Here is a 7,486-nt window from a genome sequence, read left to right as displayed (position 1 = left end):
TGGATGAAGGCTCATGCACCGCAATGGAGAGAACAGCTCTAATAGCACCCAATAATAGTCTTCACAAACATGTTGGAAGAAAGCCAGACCATGAAGCACATGGTCTTCAATGTCTGTACACTAATGCCCAGAGTATGGGAAACAAACAGAACAAACTTGAACTCTTAATACAGGAGGGAAATTATTACCTGATAGATGTAACTGAAACTTGGTGGGATGACCCCCATGACTGGAATACAGCAATTGAAGGGTATAACTTGTTCAAAAAGAACAGAAGGAACAGGAAGAGAGGTGGGGTTGCACTGTATGTGAAAAATACATATATCTGCACAGAAATACAGGAGGAGGAGCTTGGTAGCCTCATAGAGAGCATCTGGGTTAAATAAATGGAGCAAAGAATAAAAGGAACCTGGTGGTCGGAGTCTACTACCAGCCACCCAATCAAGGAGAAGATGAGGATGAAACTTTTGAAAAGCAAATTGCCAATGTTTCAAGAAAGCATGATGTAGTAGTAATGGGGGACTTCAATTTCCCCGATACTTGTTGGGAGACAAATTCTGCAAAACATGGCCCCTCCAAGAGATTCCCGACTTGTGTTGCTGATAATTTCCTCCTACAGAAAGTGGAGGAAGGAACTAGAGGATCAGCTATCCTTGACTTGATCCTAACCAACAGAGATGACTTCGTGGATAAAGTAGCAGTTACGGGAACTTTTATTCTGCTATGGAGATTGCTTACTCACAGAAGTTTGTGGGTCCTGTACATGACACAGTCTTCCTCCAGGGCACCTCCCACTCTTCGTGAGCTCTATTGGTTTGTTTTCCATGAGGACAAAAGTCCAACCTTTTCCCTCCTCCCACCATGGAGTCGATGTACATGAGGGTATACTGTTTATAGTGGCTTTATTGCAAATTAAACAACAGCGCCACTTAGTGGCTTTGTAATGCAACACATCAACCTTTTTTTAAAAAAGCTATGTGGAAAGGACCAGATCTAATCCCACAAAGATTCCAGAAGCAGAAGCTCCAGTAAATTGCAGGATTTTTAGCCTTGTGTGATGAAGCCCCATGTTATACTGGAGTTCTAGGTTCTAAAGGAAGCAAAAGCCGAGTGTAGCCAAACACGTACCCTCGATTTTAAGAAAATCAATTTTAATAAACTCACGACAATGATACATAAGGTCCCATGGTGAGCGACTCTAACGAGAAAAGGAGTCCAAGATGGGTGGGAGCTTTTAAAAAAGGAAATTCTCAAGGCACAGTTACAAACAATCCCAACAAGAAAAAAAAGGTGAAAGACAACAGAAGAAGCCAATGTGGCTTCACAAAACGCTTAGAGATGACCTGAAAACAAAAAAGCACACATATAGGAAGTGCAAGGAAGGCCAAGCAACAAAGGAAGAGTACTGGCAGGTAGCACAGAATTGCAGGATGGCGTCAGGAAGGCTAAAGCTGAGAACGAGCTGAGGATAGCGAGGGAGGCTAAAAGCAACAAAAAGGCTTTCTTAAGATATGTGCATAATAAAAGACAGAGGAAAGAAATGGTGGTTCAACTCTGCAATAAGGATGGCAAAATGATAACAAAGAGAAGACAGATGTGCTCAATTCCTACTTTGGCTCTGTCTTCTCCCAAAAGAGGGTCTATGACCCCCCTGGCAAAGGCGAAGTACAGGCTGAAGGGGCAGGATTGCAGCTTGAGATCAATAGGCATATGGTCAAGGAACACCGAATTACTCTGTATGATCTCAAATCTCCAGGGCCAGATGATCTGCATCCTAGAGTAATAAAGGAACTGGCAGAAGAACTCTCAGAACCACTGTCTATTCTCTTTGAGAAATCATGGAAGATGGGTGAAGGGCCAGATGACTGGAGGAGGGCTAACGTTGTCCCTATCTTCAAAAAGGGTAAAAAGGAGGAACCTGGGAACTACAGACCAGTCAGTCTGACATCAATCCCTGGGAAAATTCTTGAGCAGTTTATAAAGCAATCAATCTGTAAGCACCTTGAAAACAATGCTGCAGTGATTATTCAAAGCCAACATGGATTTGTCAAGAACAAATCCTGCCAGACTAATCTGATCTCATTTTTGGATCAGGTCACCTCCCATGTGGACTGTGGGAATGCTGTGGACATCATATACCTCGACTTCAGCAAAGCTTTCGACAAAGTGCCCCATGATATCCTGATGAGCAAACTAGGTCAAAGTGGGCTACATGAAACAACGATCCGGTGGATCCACAGTTGGCTACAGAATCGGACGCAAAGAGTACTTATCAATGGGATCTTCTCCAACTGGGGAGAGGTAACGACTGGGGTACTGCAGGGCCCAGTCCTGGGTCCAGCACTCTTCAACATTTTTTACTAATGACTTGGATGAGGAGGCGCAGGAAATGCTGATCAAATTTGCAGATGACACAAAATTGGGTGGTATAGCTAATATCTTGGAAGACAGAAACAAAATTCAAAGTGATCTTGATAGACTGGAGTGCTGGGCAGAAAACAACAGAATGCAATTTAATAGGGATAAATGCAAATACACAGTTACAAGATGGGGGATACGTGACTCGACAATACTACAAACGAGAAAGATCTTGGAATTGTTGTAGATCACAAGCTGAATATGAGCCACCAATGTGATGTGGCTGCAAAAGAGGCAAATGCTCTTTTGGGCTGCATTAATAGAAGCATAGCCTCCAAATCTTGTGAAGTACTAGTTCCCCTCTATTCAGCACTGGTTAGGCCTCATCTGGAGTACTGTGTCCAGTTCTGGGCACCACACTTTAAGAAGGAGTCAGACAAACTGGAGAGGGTTCAGAGGAGGGCAACGAAGATGATCAGGGGACTGGAAACAAAGCCCTATGAAGAGAGACTGAAAGAACTGAGCATGTTTAGCCTGGAGAAGAGAAGACAGAGGGGAGATAGCGCTCTTCAAGTGCTTGAAAGGCTGTCACAGAGAGGAAGGCCAGGATTTCTTCTCCATCATCCCAGAGTGCAGGACACAGAATCATGGGCTGAAGTGACAGGAAGCCAGATTCCGGCTGAACACCAGGAAAAGCTTCAGAGCAATACGACAATGGAACCCATGACCTGGGGAGGTGGGGGGCTCTCCCACACTGGAGGCATTCAAGATGAGGCTGGACAGCCATCTGTCAGTGATACTCTGACTTGGATTCCTGCACTGAGCAGGGGTTGGACTTGATGATCTTATAGGCCCCTTCCAGCCCTACTACTCCATGTTTCTATGATCATGACTAATAAATAAATGGTGATGATGTAAACTATATTAATAATGGCTAATCTCAAGAACATTACCTATAATGGTAACAGCCACCAATCATTCATGTAACAAGGAGAACCACAACCAATTGATCTTCCAAAGGCTGGAAGATTGGTTGACAGTTACCATCGGGAATGGCTCCACCTTGGACCACTGGTAACTTCTAAAGTTATGCTTCCTCATCATTTTGGACCTTGGATTCCCATGTAAAGACCCCCTTAAGTAATTGTGTACAGTGGCAAAGTCATATATAGCATGTAATTGGAAATCTTGAAGGGAACAGTCTAAACAATAGTGGACAGTTAAAATTTGAGAGCCTGTGTTCATGTACAAACTTACTCAGCAAATGCAACAAGCAAGGAATCCTAAAAAGATAATATGGTACCATGGTATCCATTTATTTCCTATGTGGAAGCCCTTCAAATTTCTGATCAAATTGCAATCAAGTACAAATGTTTATTTTTTTCTAACTATGAGATAAATACACACAGAGAGACATTAATTCATTTGATTTATTACATACCACCCGATAGCTTATGCTGTCTGAGCAGTTTAAACATACACACACATACACACACACACACCCCTTATATATGTTATATAACTTAGTTATCCAGACTTACTTTAGATAGCAAGCTTATCCTTAGTCTATTTTACTTTACTAAGGACTGTAATAAGTGAGTCATTTCTTCAGTGATCCTGTTGCATTGTCGTGTGTGCGTGTGCATGTTTTACCTGCATTTTCAACTTTATTTCAAAATAAAGTAAAAATCTATGAGGAACCCCCCTCCCCAATTAATCTTAAGAACCTTATCCACAGTATGGATAAGAGAGCTTCGGCTATTGGGCGGTATAGAAATGAAATAAATAAATAAATAATAAGTATGGTGGATAATAAAGGTGTAATCAGGGATGTTGTAGTTGCATCCGGAATCCTGTAGTTGCATCCAGATCTTGCATTGAGCAGGGAACAGGACTAGATGACCTCCAAGGTTTGCTGCTGCCTTCCCTATATGCAAACAGTTGGGACATGCCCACACCCACACATTCACAGTGAGGTTATCCTCAAATGTTGCTCAAGTGTTTTCTTTCTCGGAGAATTCAGAAAATGTGGCTGTAAGCTTAGATGTCATCCTTACATTTTAAGGCTGAAATACAGTTGGATAAGCTGAGCACTGAAACAAGGTCTCTCCCCCCCCCCCCCCGCCATCATCCCAAAGGAGACATTCAGGACAAATTGCAAGGCACTGAGGAATGTGGTGCGAAGCCTATAACCACCACAAGCCTGATCAAATGCCAATGGAGACACCGCCACAATGTGGCTGAGCATGTGCAGCACACCACTGTTACACACAGCACCTCCTTTGTTATTATAATATCATGGTCATCCTTGACTACAATGGCTTCACAATGTTCATATTATTATTTACTGCAAGGAGGTCAAATCAGTCAATCCTAAGGGAAATCAACCCTGACTGCTCATTGGAAGGACAGACAGAGAAGCTGAAGCTCAAATATTTTGGCCACCTAATGCGAAGAGAAAACTCCCTGGAAAAGACCCTGATGCTGGGAAAGACTGAAGGCAACAGGAGAAGGGGACGGCAGAGGATGAGATGGCTAGATAGCATCACCGATGCAATGAATATGGACTTGAGCACACTCCGAGAGAAAGCGCAGGACAGGAAGGCCTGGCGTGCTATGGTCCATGCGGTCACAAACAGTCGGACACGACTTAACTACTGAACAATGAAACAAAACCCTTTTGAGTTTGTGGTGGTTACGATTTTCTATTTATTTTTGTATAACTCTTAACTAAGCACTGCTGAGAGAATGAAAAACACAGGTCCCTCTCTGAACGCTTACAATTCTAAGTGTTGATATGACACAAGGGAGAAGTAGGGAAGTTGGAATGAACAAAGATTATTTGTATGTATGTATTTGTTACATTTATATCCCCCCCTTTTTTTGTCTTGCAAGGAACCCTCCTCTCCATTTTTATCCTCACAACTCCCTGAGTGGGCTAGGCTGAGTGGCAGTTGTTCAGTCGTTCAGTCGTGTCCGACTCTTCGTGACCCCACGGACCAGAGCACGCCAGGCCTTCCTGTCCTGCGCTCTCTCCCGGAGCGTGCTCAAGTTCATATTCATTGCATCGGTGATGCTATCTAGCCATCTCATCCTCTGCCGTCCCCTTCTCCTTTTGCCTTCAGTCTTTCCCAGCATCAGTAGGAAGCAGGAAAATTAAGATAATTTCCTGACCTCTTTGCCCTTCCGAAGGAGGAAATCAAAGGGTGGCAGCATTAGCCCCTTGGGGGAAATTGGCTGGCTGTTCAAGGCTCTCTTCACACCTGGCATTTTATCCCACTACAAACCGATCCTTTTGATTCCAGATCCTTTCTGGGATTTAGACTGGCCCTGTATAGAGGCATCTCTCATAGTGCTTCCCTCCACTCTATACTCATGGCTGTATGGAAAAATCAGGACAGAAGGCGGATCAAGGGTTCCCGTAGCATGATTGATGGCCCCACCCGCCCCTCCACTCCTCCGCAGCAGGGGGGAAGTTGGAAGCCCTTCTCGTGACTTGAAAGGCGGGGGGGTGGGGAATCAAAGGAGCACCTCCCCCCTTCCCTCCCTGGCATGTGTGCAAAGGGGCGGCTGGGGGGAGTCTTGTTTTCGTCTCTTAATTGGTGCTGCACTGTTTCCTCACAGCCCCCAGGAAAGCTATGACTTACTTCTGAGTAGACATAAGATTGTGCTGTAAGTCTGCAACTCTCAGCACACTTACTTGGAAGTAAGCCCCATTGAACTCAATGGGGTGCTCTGAATCAGCAGAGGACGTTGCTTCTGAGCGTGATGGGGTGTGGGATCAGGTGTGTCTCCCTTGGTTGCAGGGAGGCATTTTACCCTCTTCTGCCTCCAATCGAGAAATGTGCTCAGGCAGTTACATGGCAGGCAGGAAGAGAGTGCAGCCCACAGCTAACCAGACACAGTGGTATCTTCCGCTATTGGAGAATTTCACAGGGAGGCCATGGCGCTCCTGTTCCGTGGGCTGGGACAAATACCACTTTTTTGCGTTTGGGGAAAACATGGGATAGGCTGGGGGAAATGGCAGGAGATGCCCTGGAGGTTCATGGCATCAGAGCCCATAAACGTCCGTGAGAGAGCTATCTCAATAGCAGGATAAAAGCTCCGTGTGAAGAAGCCCCAACTCTCAAGAAGCCCCTCCCTGTCGTGTTCCTCCAGATGATGGTCAACCTCAGGGAACCACCTTCAAGCTCAACTACTTTCTCTTAGATTTCCTTCCTAAATATACAGTCAGGGCCAGAAATATTGGAACAAGGATAACTGTTTTGGCAGTTGGCCTCCGTACACCAACACATTGAAGTTGAAAGGAAACACACCCAGATGGGAGCAAAGTCAGGACTTTCAGCTGTAATTCAAGAGGTTTGACAAAAGTGGGGCACTAACCATTCAGGAAGTACAGCCAGTGGCATGCACACACACCCAGCGTTGGTGGCTCATAAGTAATGGAACAAACCAACATCATTTCAAACTTAAGCATCGCCTTTAATACCTGGATGAAAATCCTTTGCAGTCAATGACTGCCTGAAGTCTGGAACCCATGGACGTGACCCAATGCTGAGTTTCCTCCCTCCAGATGCTTTGCCAGGCCTTCACTGCAGCTGCCTTCAGCTGCTGCTTGTTTGTGGGTCTTTCTGCCTTCAGTAAGTGAGAAGCATGCTCTACTGGGTTGAGATCAGGTGACTGACTTGGCCATTGCAGAGCATCCCACTTCTTTGCCTTGAGAAACGCTTGGGTAGCTTTTGCTGTACGTTTTGGGTCATTATCCATCTGCAATATGAAGCGGCGTCCTATCAGTTTGGCAGCATTCGGCTGAATCTGAGCAGAAAGTATAGCCCTATACACTTCAGAATTCATCCTGCTGCTTTTATCAGCAGTCAGTTCATCAATAAACACCAGTGACCCGGTTCCATTGGCAGCCATACATGCCCATGCCATAACACTGCCTCCACCATGTTTGACAGATGATGTGGTATGCTTCGGATCATGAGCTGTTCCTTTCCTTCTCCATACTTTTCTCTTCCCATCATTCTGGGACAAGTTAATCTTGGTTTCATCAGTCCAAAGAATCTTATTCCAGAACTGGGCAGGCTTTTTTAGGTGTTTGCTGGCAAAGGCTAATCTGGCCTTT

The sequence above is a fragment of the Heloderma suspectum genome, chromosome 3 (assembly GCF_057233095.1).
Source record: "Heloderma suspectum isolate Gila_16-S chromosome 3, 16-S_ref, whole genome shotgun sequence".
NCBI classification, from domain to species: Eukaryota; Metazoa; Chordata; class Lepidosauria; order Squamata; family Helodermatidae; genus Heloderma; species Heloderma suspectum.
The sequence above is the reverse complement of the archived record's forward strand: the minus strand, read 5'-3'. Positions refer to the sequence as shown.